This window comes from Strongylocentrotus purpuratus, unplaced genomic scaffold (assembly GCF_000002235.5).
Source record: "Strongylocentrotus purpuratus isolate Spur 01 unplaced genomic scaffold, Spur_5.0 spur5_scaffold_14, whole genome shotgun sequence".
Taxonomy (NCBI): Eukaryota; Metazoa; Echinodermata; class Echinoidea; order Camarodonta; family Strongylocentrotidae; genus Strongylocentrotus; species Strongylocentrotus purpuratus.
The window spans coordinates 3,358,245-3,371,570 of record NW_022145599.1 but is presented as its reverse complement, the minus strand read 5'-3'; positions in this window follow the sequence as shown (position 1 = coordinate 3,371,570).

Genomic DNA, 13,326 nt, shown 5'->3' with positions numbered 1-13,326 from the left:
ACAGTGACCAAACCGAATTTCCTTGCTCATTTTCTATGCTCATTACTCAGCGACTATATATGTTCTACCAACATTATTTGGCTCATGTCATTTATAAGTAATCTTGAACATTCAATGTAAGTTTCGTTGGATTCTGTGGGAATTTGTTCTTCTTCTATATTTACCAGAACTTGTATATAGCTTATCTATAAGTTCTGCAAGGCGAAACCCTGTATAAATCATAACAGTCTCATGCCTTTTTATGATGATTAGCACCGTCATTATGAATGTACTGAAACGTAAAGGATCGAGGACCACCAGTTCAAATGTGTTTATCTTCAAGCAGTATATGGAGGTGGGTGGATCCGTGCTTGGGAGTCAGGTCAGGTATGGCAGCGGGGAATCCCCATTACGTCAAAAATCGTAGTCTCCGTATCGAGCGCATAAAGCAATTCGGTCCGCGAGCATGATATACTCGCCAATATTAATGCCGTAAAAAATAGTTCAATATATTAAAGGAAAACAAAAGTTCCCTGATACTAGACTATGTGATTTGCCGAACACACTACTTAATATATGCACTGGGACAGGCGTGCCGGAAGCAGTTTGGGATGGGGGGGGGGGGGGGGGGGAGGGGGGGAAAACATTCCAGGGGGCTCACATTCCAGGGGCAGTGACGTAATGAGAAAACAAAATTTGGAAGGGGGGGGGGGCAGACGAAAAGTCTGCATCACCACCAGTCTTACACGTTGTCATGCAGGTCCCGCGGAACGTTTTTCAAAGTGGAGTATTATCGATCAGGTAGAGCGTAAATTGGCGTGGGGTCCAGGGCATGAGCCTCGGCAGGGGGTCGAGGGGCTGAGCCCCCGGAAGCTCAGGGGTTTTAGGTATTTAACTACGGTCAGATGAGCATCCAGGGGCCGTCTTAGGGCCCTTGATGTGGTCCAGGGGGCAGAGCCCCCGGATGCTCAGGGTTTTTAGGTATTTAATTACGGTCAGATGAGCATCCAGGGGCCCGCTTTAGGGCCTTGGTGGAGTCCAGGGGGCAGAGCCCCCGGAAGCTCAGGGGTTTTAGGTATTTAATTACGGTCTGATGAGCATCAAGGGGCCGCCTTAGGGCCCTTGGTGGGGTCCAGGGGGCAGAGCCCCGGAAGCTCAGGGGTTTGAGGTATTTAATTACGGTCAGATGAGCATTTTTTATACCTTATTTGTGACATTGGCAGGTCACTTATTTTTTTCTCCGTCTTTCTTTCTTTTTCTCTTTAACATACTTTTTCAAAAAGGAGGGGGGGGGGGGGGGGGAGGGGCTCGAGCCCAGACACTTTGCAGACCATGACATAAAGGCTTCTAAATAAGCGTATTTTGCCTGACTGTAATTTGGGACTTTCTTATCTTCCAACGAACGCATAAAAAGTTATGACTTACAAAAAAAATGGAGAAAAAATGCCGGAAAATCATGTCACAACATCAACATTTGTATATCACTTGTTTCGAATAAGAAATACATCACCCCTCCCCCATCAGTACACCAGCGTTCAGGGCCTCATGTCTTCTCACCCCTATAACAAAAAAACGGACACGCTTTCCCATTCTCGCAAAATATGTCCACGATATGTGCGTATCGCTATTATAGAGACCTCCATTGATAAATGCCGTATAGGTGGCATGCGCAATGTTTATGAAATTTAATTCCTGTGAACTTTCGTTTTTCTTTGAATGAAATTGTATATGTGATTTAATTCAGGTTTTTATTATTGTTACGTTCTTTTGGATTAAAAATAATGCGTTTTGCCCCCCCCCCCCCCCCCCACTTCCGGCGCCTATGCACTGGGAAAACCCAGCTGCTGGAAAACCCCGATTTATAATACTGCTGATGTACATGCGCGCGATTATAGGTGCGTTTGCAAGAAGAAAACTGCGACAGCCTAATAATAATATTTCAACAGTGTCTCAAACCGTTTAGTCGCTGAATGTGACGGGCCTTTGGAAAATCTTCTTCTTCGATTTGTTATTTCTGGAGTGAATGCATTTTTGCGTTGTAGTGAAGGTGTCAATGATTTGGGATGCCACTGGTATTATAGTTACGTACACGACATAAAGAGGAATGCTTCGGTTGACTCCTTCACGCAGTGCTGACTGGTAATAGTGGTAAGTTACAAGACAGTGCGCATTTATTATTACGGTTAAATTAAATTAAAGGTTAAGACAGCCTTAACACTCTGTATGTCATGACGACATGTTCATCCACAGACCTTGGAACATGAAGAAAACCACCGGAAAAGCATTCACTGTATCCCCGGACTGTACCCCAAATCGACTTGCTTTCAATCGTAAAACACTGTTGTATGTTTAATTAAACCTTGCAGCAATTAATTATATTTTATCAAGCATTGTATCATGCGTTTAACCATGATAACATTAAATTAATTTGAGTTGAGCTCGGCTTGCGGAAACACCACATTCTTTCGACAGTAGTAGTTGGCCCTGAAAATAGCCAACTCATGCTCTATCTTGATGTTTCGAAATGATACCTCACTATAAAGATGACGGACAAAGAAAGCGGACACAATATACAGTTCCTCATTCTACCCTCAACAATTCTGTGGTAGACAAAGGAACACCCCTTCACTGCTATTATGTAAAAATGTGTAGAACAGGTGAATATGCATGTGACACCTGTTCTACAGATTTTTACGTAATAACAGTGAAGGAATGTTCCTTTGTCTACCATAGCAATTGTTGAGGGTAGAATGAGGAACTGTATATTTTGTCCGCTTTCTTTGGCCGTCATATTCATAGTGCCTTCGTCCAGGCTGAAGAGGATAGGAAAGAATACGGGTGTTACCGCGCGGATACTGGGCCGGGGGGGGGGGGGGGGGTAGGAAGTGATTTTGGGTTCATTTTAAAGTACTACCATGACCAATATCCAGGTAACCAATACTAATTCATAACCTATGTTCGGGCAGCAAAAAAAAAAAAATCTTATCTTATTTTGGTAAGGCCATGTAAAATTGATTTCATGTTGATCGTCCCCGCCCGCTTCCTTTTTAGGGGCCGCCTCCTATTTTTTGTTATTTGTTATTTTTTTTTTTTTTTTTTTTTTTTTTTTTTTTTGATTTTTTTTTTTGAAAGAAAAAAAACATGAAAAACACTGCTAAAATGGCTCTATTCTGATTTAAAAAAAAAAAAAATTGTCGGCGGCCATCTTGAAAAAAAATAGCCTCGACTGTCGGGGAAAATGTACCGAGCGGCCATTTTGAGCGGCCATTTTGAAATATCAAATATCAAATAACATGGTACACCCTCCTCCTCTTTTTCAAAAAATCCGGACGATCAACATGTAATCAATTTTACATGGCCTAACAAGATTGTCCCTTCTGTATGGAAGTGTTAAGATATTGATAATGTTTGATAATTTGAAAATTGGGATTAGCATATTTATCCGATACTTTTAATATTCACAATATAGGCCTAGGAATAAAATATTTTGAGGAGAAAACATACATTCCTCATGAGATTCAAAGGTTTTTTATGTAGCAAAGAACCTTTTGATTTCACATGGTCATACGAATTCATTTTCCGTATTTTATGGGTGCCGGTATGATGGGAAATAGAAAATTTTTGGGGGTATAGTTCCTACCATGAGGCATGAGTAATTTAATGATACGTCATAATATCTTACCTTTTCAGTATGCACACCACGCTCACAAATAATAATGATGCTAATCTTATAACAATTATATTATTCAATTACTTATGCCTTGTTATAGGGTCTATGCAAAAGTTGTAATATTATCATTATTTTCATTATCATCATTATTTGCAAATAATGGTACTAAGTATTTGGTAGGCCTACTCCTAAGGCCTTCGACGTGGTTAGGTAATTAACTGATTTTTGGACCAATGTAGGCATACGCGATTGTCTAATAGTGATGCGGGAGGGAGAGAGGAAGAGAGAGAGAGAGGTTTTTGTTACCATTTAATGTGAACTGAAGGGCTTTGTTTGTTTGTTTCTTTATTTTATTTACCCAAATAGGCTTTCGAAATAACCTTAAAATATTTTTTGTGTGAAATATATTGTGTATGAATACATTGTTAGACATGTCATTTGATATTTCGAATCAACTACAGTGTTAAGGTAATATGTTTGAAGAACAATGTTAGCTGATGCAAATGGAATTTAAATGAAGTGTCAAGAGGTAGATTTTTTCCCCAGAAATAATGCACTCTCTTGACTCTACCTCTGTTAAAACTCCAGTGTAAAATTAGTACCAATTTTATGGGTGCTGTACCAAGTATACTAGTACCTGCACTGCAGTGTTGCATAGCCCGCCAAGTGCTAAACGCAGCACTTTAGTTTATTAGAGTGTACCGTGATCTAAATACATTCATTATCATAATTGAATATTTATCAGTAGGCCTATTGTTTTGATTATATTTTTCCTACTTATAATGTGTATCGATCACGATTCAGTTTCTGTGACAGCGAAGATAGTTAAAAAAATAAAAAAATAAACGATGCATGTCAAATCAAATCAAAATCACAATTTCTCGAGTACGTTATGTTCTCATCTCACAAAATCTGACTACTTTCAGAAAATAGAATTATGATACCGAGGACATTTTCTACTTTCTAGGTATGTAAAAGCAAGGCTCTGATTATTCAGTGATATATTTTGTAGGAACGCGTGTATTCTACTATTGCTTCTTTTAATTATGATAATCATTTTCACCTTTAAAGCCTGGAAAAACCCGTTATCATGAGAGCAAACAGTACATAAAAACTATACTTGATGACATCATCTTATGTTGAGTACGCATAATATATTCACCATGGCTTTGCATTATTATCGAGCACGGCTCATCGCCTATCTAGATCGGGTCCACGTTATATCGACACGTACTACTGCCAATTTGACCCTGTACACCAGTGGCGGATTCAGGGGGGGGGGGGGGGGCGGTAGTGCTCACTACCCCCCCCCTCACTGAGCGAATTATCGGCCGGCTGTTTCGCCGCTAAATATTGTCTCACGAAGTGGGCCCCCTCCCCTGCCGCCGGCTGGATGCGCCCCTGCTGTACACCCATATATTTGGGAGGGGTGCGAAAAATAGTGTTTTAATTTGCTTTTCTGCAGTACTGAAATGGAAATTGTGTTTTATTCCTTTATATTTGTATTCTACGTGCATACAGATTTCCATTGATATAAGTTGTATTTTCTTCAGATAGGGTCTTTAAAACCTGGGAAAACCCAATCTCATTAGAGCAAACAGTAACCAATCGCGTTAACATCACTTACCTATAAAACTAACAAGCTGAGCCTCAACGTCGATCATTTGCCCTTCTAATGACATTGAAATATGCACACGTGATAAGTAAAGTATTATCATAGATTACCATGTTATGTATTCTCATTTCTTTGTTTGAACTGTATGTATACTTGCCCTGTAGAACCCGGAGGGTGGTGACGTAGAGTGCATAATGAATCATAGAAATAATCAAATTTTATTGATAATAATCCCAACGAATTGAATCATTCTCAATTTTTGTTTAATATCAACGGAAAACGTCAAAATGATAGTGTTGTGGGACGCGTGTTCCACGGTTCAAATCATAGCCAACAAAAATGAAGAAGTTGAGACGCCATGGTGAATTGCAATGAAGTTTATTTCGTTTATAAATAAAAACGGAAACCCCCTAGACTAAATGTCACACGGGTAAGAAAAATCATACGTCATCGTCAATTGTAGCTTTGTAGCGTGGTGTATGGAAAGCCGTTGGTGACTTTATTCACGTGCCCCAGACGTATGGAACGCGGCACACGTCTGCTAAATAACAGGCAGACGTCTGCTAATTGACCAATCACCGACTGTTATTTAGCAGACGTGTGCAAGGTGCGATAGCAGACGTCTGCTAGTTTATTAGCACACGTGTGCTCTTTTCCAGACGTACGTGTGCTGTTTACCGCGCATGCGTCTGGAATTGATCGACCAATCAAATACCTTGTATGTGTGTGTTTGGATCGACAGTGGGTGCATGCAGCGCAGACAAGCAAAAATGTACCGGGCACGTGGTGATCGACGCACGTGGTACTCTTACCGTTCTCAAAAGTATTGATTTTTATTTCTATGTCAGAAAAGAAGTATACATTGTAAGAGTACTTCCATTGAGGTTGGGACTTTCTGATGCAAAGAGTATGTCAAATTATAAACGAAGTACCGAACTGCTATATGAACGTTTATCCGAATATCCTCCACCTAGTATTGGAGTATGTAAATACTATAAAGCTAGTCTAGGGTTGATAAAGAAAAGGTAAATCTAATATCATGAATGGTAGTTTCCAGATTTACAATCTATCAACATTCAGAACCTACTCTAATTGCAAATTAGGTGATATACTATACAGTGCCATTGTGATAATGTGTATGATCCAGTGTCGATACATAGTGTTGGAACAACAGAGTAGATCTCTCCCCCACTTCCATCTCTCCCTTATCTCTCTTGGGTCACTCTGTACAGAGGTCAACCCTCACTCGTGGTAGGGGAACACACACATACACTCTCCCTTTCTCTCCCTTTCTTCCCCAGTCATGCTGTGTTGTTGAGCAACATTCTGCATTAATTGGGCTAGGCCTAGGACAGGGGGATTAGTGATAGGAGGCATGTTTGCTTAAGAGCTCAGATTAGAAGTTGGAAACACTGTGAAGAGTTTGCATTTGCTTGTCTGACCATTATTATTTGGTTTTTCAATAGAATAAACCTGCTCATAATTATCCCATAGGCCTAATTGGTGTTTGGATGTTGATTGGCTTATAATACAACATATATTGCTGTATTTCATAAGTGGAAATCAATATTCTTTAGTCTATATTTCTTGGCTTGTATATAGTTTATGATTATTCCTTTATATTTCTATATTATATGTCATATGGGTAGTCGAAGCATAATAATAGTGCAATAATTATAGGTGAATCACATGCAGACTGCAGTAAGCTCGTTTTCCTAAAACAATATTTAAACCTGAGATTATGTATGTGTTGTGTGCTGGAGGAATACAACATATTTCTATGTTAGTATTATTATTTCTAAATCTGAGAGAATAATAGATTAGCTCGTTTAGATGAGATTGTATGAGTACAATGAAGGTCTAATTTAGAGTTAGGGTATAACGAATCACCATATTAGGTATGAATATGATGTGTACTTACAAGAACAAAACATAATCATTATATAACGTTATCTGTATATAAGTGTTCATTCGATTTGATAATGAAACTGTTCTTATAATAATGTAGATGTGAGTTAAATAGAAACTATGTAGGGCCATGATTATGGTTCAAGGCATGCCCACATAGAGGATTTTTTTTTATGTTAGGGGTCGGGGCCAAATGCAATGAATTATTGATAATTTATTGCATTTTCTTTGTTGTTTTTTATTTCTGGGGGCGGCGACGTACCCCCCCTCCCCCTCCCCCTCCCCCTCCCCCCCCCCCCCGCTGTTTACTCGTACCAAGGGAATACTGCGGGGAGGGTGGACCGAATGGCGCAGCGTGGTCGTACTGATTTTTTTTTTATTGTGGGAGGGGCAGGATTGTGGGTCACGTACATTATTGGGGCACGCCTATTTCTTCATTTGTTCAGAAATGTACGTTTTCAATAAATGTTTTCTACAAATATTCGGGGCCATGTGGCGACCCCCGCCCCCCCCTCCCCTAGCGCCTACGCCACAGCTGCGGGGGTGTTCCCTATCCATTATTTCGCTTTCTTATTAACATTTTGTTTATTGCTAATTTAATTTGCATTTAATTGTTTATAAAAAGCGACCCTCAACCCATGTTAAGAATAGCGACCCTTAAACGTGAACCATCATCCCGGGCATCCCCCCCCCATCAGTCTGACCCAGGGGCGTAAATCCGTACCGAGGAGTGGGGGGATGATCGGCGATAGCCATCACATACTACACGCCAGGCGCGTACGCAGGATTTTTTTCAAGGGGGGGGGGGGTTTAACATTTATAAATCGGGCCGAAAATTTCGCAACGACTCAGCCGACCGCTGAATAAGCATTTTTTTTCAGGGGGGGGGGTGATATCAGGGGGGGATGTTTGTACAGGCCATCCCCCCTACTTAAGCCAGGGGGGATGCAGCCCCCACCCATCCCCCGGGATTTACGCCCCTGGTCTGACCACACTGCGCCATTCGGCTCACCCTCCCTACAGTATTCCCTTAGTGCAAGTACATATTACCGACAATTTTCGTTCAAGTAGTTCAGATGGCGTAGCCTGTATGTGTTTCGCGAGGGGGGGGGGGGGGAGGGGGCGGTGGGGTGTAACAGCGTTGTCATCTAGGGGCTGATGTATCATGTCCCTAACCCACAACAAAGGAAGGAATCGACAGAAAGGGGGTTGTATGGATTTGAAGGGCAAGTCCACTTCAAAAATTAATAACAAACCAATCAAACTAAAAGTTTGCAAAATCGGATAACTAATAAGAAAGTTTTGAATGACCTGAAAAACTTTGAAAATCACAAGACAAATTGGCAACTCACTCATGAGTCTGTGACGTCATTCAGGCGCAGATCCGATTTCTTAGGGGGGGGGGGCGGGCAAATTTGAAACTATGCGAGCCAAATATTGGTACGTAATGGTGACCAGCAGTCACATAATAGGGGGTGGGGGGCGAGCTTCCCCCTCCCCCTCCATGAAGCGCGGAAGCTTTGACGTTTCATTAAATTATTAGAAAAAGAAGACGATTTGTTGTACCATTCTCGACTCTTATTTTAATCCTTCAAAAATCTTCTTTGTCTGCTCATTGTTCTTCTTACGTCCTCTTCCTTTTCTTTCCTCTCTTTTATTTTTTTGTTTTTGTTTTTGGGCCAGCGTTTTAGGGAGGACCGCCTCCACCTCTCCGACCCGGCCCCCGGAAGCTCAGGGGTTTTATAGGCATTTAATCACGGTCAGATGAGCATATTTTGATACCTCATTATTTTGTGCCACTGGCAGTTAGCCATTCTTTCTTTCTTGCTCTCTTTCTGTCTATTTCTCTTTAATATACTTTTTTTTTTAAAGTGTGTGGGGGGAGGGGAGCTCGAGGCTCCCGATCCCGCCTTTTCGAGGGCCCTGACATGTAGGCATCTCAAGAAGCATATTTCTTGCCTGGCTGTAAATTTAGGAATTTGTCATTTTCCAACAAACGCATACAAAAGTATAGGTAATTTACTAAAAAGTGAGGACAAAATCTCGGAAAAATTCTGTAATTTTAGCATTATTTGTAAACCACCGTTATGGAATTAGAAATAAACCACGTTTGAATTTCATTTCCCCCAAGCCGCCCCCGCCCCCTATCAGTACACCAGTGCCCCCACCCCTCCATTACACCTTGTTGGCGGGGAAACAAAATCACAACTGATCTTCCCTACCTTTCTTCTTCTTTTTTTTTCTTCTTTCCCTTTCTCTCCTCTTTACCTTTCCCTTCCCTTCCTTTTCTCTCTTTAGGTTGACGGGGGGGGGGGGGGGGGGGCAAGGGCCATTCGGCTCCCACCCCGCTCCGCACGTTAATTAGATGGCGGGATTAACAGCAACTGAATTCCCTTCTTTCACCCTTTTCTTTTCTTTCTCCTCTTTTTTTGTTCGATTTTAGCTCTCCTCTTTCCCTTTTTCTTCCTTCTCTCTCTCTCTTTTTTAGGGGGGGGGGGGGGGGACAGCCTGGGAGGCAAGGCCCTTTCGGCCCCCGATCTCTTTTTTTTTCTTTTCTTCTTCCTGTTCTTTCTTTCCCTTTCTCTCCTCTTTTCCTTATTTTCCTTCTCTTTCTCTCTCTCTCTTTTTTGCGCGGGGTGGGGGGCAAGGCCCGCTCGTCCCCTGGATCCGCGCCTGACGTCATTGCTTCACTATCCTCTTATTGTTTTCCTTCTATTGGTAATATAAATTTCTCACTTTCCCACTGACAATCTCATTTCCTAACACTAGCATCCAAGTCATATTGATAATAATGTAATATAGAGTATTTTTTCAGCTAAATCATGAAAAGTGTGAATTTTGAAAATTTATTTATATAAGTCAATAATTATGAATATACAATATTCTGAAAACAGATTCAATTCTTCAAAGTTTATAAAAGATCTTGTGAAATGTCATGCCCGCAATACGATACAAATCATATAACCTGGGCACAGGGGCGTACGCAGGATTTTTTCAAGGGGGGGGGGGGTTTAAAATCGGGCCCAAAATATTTTGCTCCCGAAAAATTTAAAATCGCGCCGGCCGAAAAGTCGCTCAGTGGGGGGGGGGGGGGGGGGGGGGGGGGGGGGGGGGGGGGGGGTAAGCGTTCACTTTTTTTTTTAATTTGACATTTTTCTTCGTTGGGGGGGGGGGGGTAAGGTCACCTTTTTTAGGTTAGCCGTGGGCATTTTTTTTTTTTTTTTTTTAATAAAAAAAAAAAAAAAAAAAAAAAAAATCCAAAGGGGGGGGGGGGGGGGTTTTAGGGGGGTTTACACACATAAAAATACCAAAGGGGGGGGGGTTTGAACCCCCAACCCCCCCCCCTGCGTACGCCCCTGCCTGGGCAAAGGCATGAGGAAATCAAGTTTTGGGGATAAAGAGGGAAATTAATGGGATTGAATCGAATTGAATTGAATTTATTCACCACTTTCATAAAAACATACAAGGCAATGAATACAATAGTTTCTTGCAAACATAGATAAACCACTAAAATGGAAAATACACTAAAGGAAATTACGAAGTGGTTGGATCATCAAACAAGTTACACAAACTTATAGGTAGATGATCCTAAAAATGTACACACAAAAAACAAATAAGGGGACGAAGAAAATACACTACTACAATGGTAATTACACCCATACAAATTGCGTTTGTCAAATTAAAATTTTCTGTATCAGGTGAAGTTTTAGATGATGCTTAAAACTGTTTAAAGATGCACACTGTTTAAGTTTATAGGGTAGTTTGTTCAAAATAGTGGGCCCTTGGCATACATATATATAAAGCAATTGATAAATAGCAGGGACATGATAAATAGTGAGGCAATGGCGTCACAAACTGATAACCAAATTGGCAATTTGTGTAGTGATTTCCATTGTTCCATAGTTTTTGATATTTAAAAAAATTCATAACTTCCTTATTAGTTATCCAATTTTACTCATTTTTTTGCTCTGCTTCTCTTGTTTTTCTCCATTTATTGAAAGCGAATTATTTTGAAGTGGATTTAGCCTTTAAGTTATATACCACATTCAAGCTTTTCGTAAATATACAATATTGCACGGTATATTTTCCAAATAAGTAAGGAAATTAGATTTTCAAGATTTTTAGCTAAATAAGATTAGATTTATAAGATTTATTAGGACTTATGGACCAGGCACCCAGAAACTATACAATTTTAGCCAATGAAAATTTTCAAGATTTTCGTTTGTCCATGACATTGGAATCTTAAAACCTCAGGATAAAACTAGTATTTAGACTAAAAGACTACAAGCCTAGCTACTGCTCGGAGAGGGGGGGGGGGGCACTTTACAATTGTGTCTTGTTGGGAGACAGGGGGCTTGAACACTCTCGGGCCTTGAAGGTTTTCGCGTCATGTAGCGTACAAAGGGGTAATGCAATCTCAATATGATTTACTGTTTGAGTTCTACAATATTTGAAATATTTCTTAGTGTTTATATATTACGTACGCTTAAATATATATTTACATAACTATACGTTTTTATAACGCTGATTGGAAATTAATAATTGATGATGGGGGGGGGGGGGATTGGATAGTAGTATCTTTATTTGTACATTTTTTTTTTCTTCTTTATACTTCTGTTCTTTGTTTCTTTTTAATATTTGAATGTTAAGATATGTGTAATAATAATAATAATAATAATAATAATAATAATAATAATAATAATATGGGCCTTGCCCCCCCCCCCGACAAAAAAAGAGAGAGAGAGAGATGAAGGAAAATAAGGAATAGAGGAGAGAAAGGAAAGAAAGAAGAAAAAGAAGATGAAGGGGTAAACAAAAAAGGGGGATCGGGGGAGGGGGAAAAGGCCTTGCCTCCTCTCCTCCCTCAGCAAAAAAAAAGAGAGAGGGAGAGAAAGGGAGAGAGAGAAGGAAGGTCGGGGAAGGGAAAGAGGAGAGAAAGTGAAATAAAATAAAGAGGAAGAAGAAAAGAAAAGGGGGAAAATATATGCTTTTGCACTCCTCTCGCCCCCCTCCCTCCCCCCCCCCCCCCCCCCCCCCCCCCCCCCCAACGAGACCAAGCGCCAGATACGCCACTGGACACTACTGGCGTACTCCCCCAAACAAGAATAAAACGAGGTTGATTTTTAATTCGATTTCAGTGTTTTACAAATGTTGTAAAATGACATAGTTTTTTAGTAAATGTTTTATGAGTTTGTTGGAAAATTCCCAAAGTAACAGTCAGGCGAGAAGTATGCTTATTTAGAGGTCTACATGTCATGGCTCGCGGAACGGCGGGGCTCGGGGGCATGGGTCCCCCACTATTTTGAAAAAGTATATTCAAGAGAAGAAGGGAAAAAAGAGAGAAAAATAAATTGTGACCTGCCAGTGTCATAATGAGGTCTCAAAATATGATAAACTGACCGTAGTTAAATGCCTAAAACACCTGACTTTCCGGAGGCTCCACCCCTTGACCCCACCGAGGGCCCTAAGGCGTGCTCCTGAATACTTATCTGACCGTTATAAAATGCCTAAAAATCCCTGAGTTTCCGGGGTATTAAAATATGTTCATCTGAACGTTAATGAATGCCCCGATAGCCCCTGAGTTTCTTGGGGCTCAGCCCCTGGACTTTACGCCAATTTATGTTCCGCGAGCCTTGACGTGCAGACCTCTAAATAAGCATATTTGTCGCCTGACTGTAACTTTGGGAATTCGTCATTTTCCAACAAACTCATAAAACAGTATAATTTACTAAAAAATTATATCATTTTACAACATTTGTAAATCACTGAAATCGAATTAGAAATGAACCATTTAAGGGGGAGGCTGCCCCCTTCCAATTAGTACGCCAGTGGTGTCTAGTGGCGTATCTGGCGCTTGGTCTCGTTAGGGGGAGGCGAGATGAGCGCAAAAGCATTATATCTTTTCCCTCTTTCCTTTTTTTCTTCCTTTCTTTCTTTCTTTCTTTCTTTCTATTTCTTTTTAATATACTTTTTCAAAATAGTGGGGAGGGGAGAAATCTCAGTCTCCCGAGCCCCGCCGTTCCGCGGGCCTGGACATGAAGGCCTCTATTAAAATAAGCATACTTCTCGCCTGACTGTATCTTTGGGAAATTAGTCATTTTCCAACAAACTCATAAAGTATAATTTAATAAAAATTATGTCATTTCACAACATT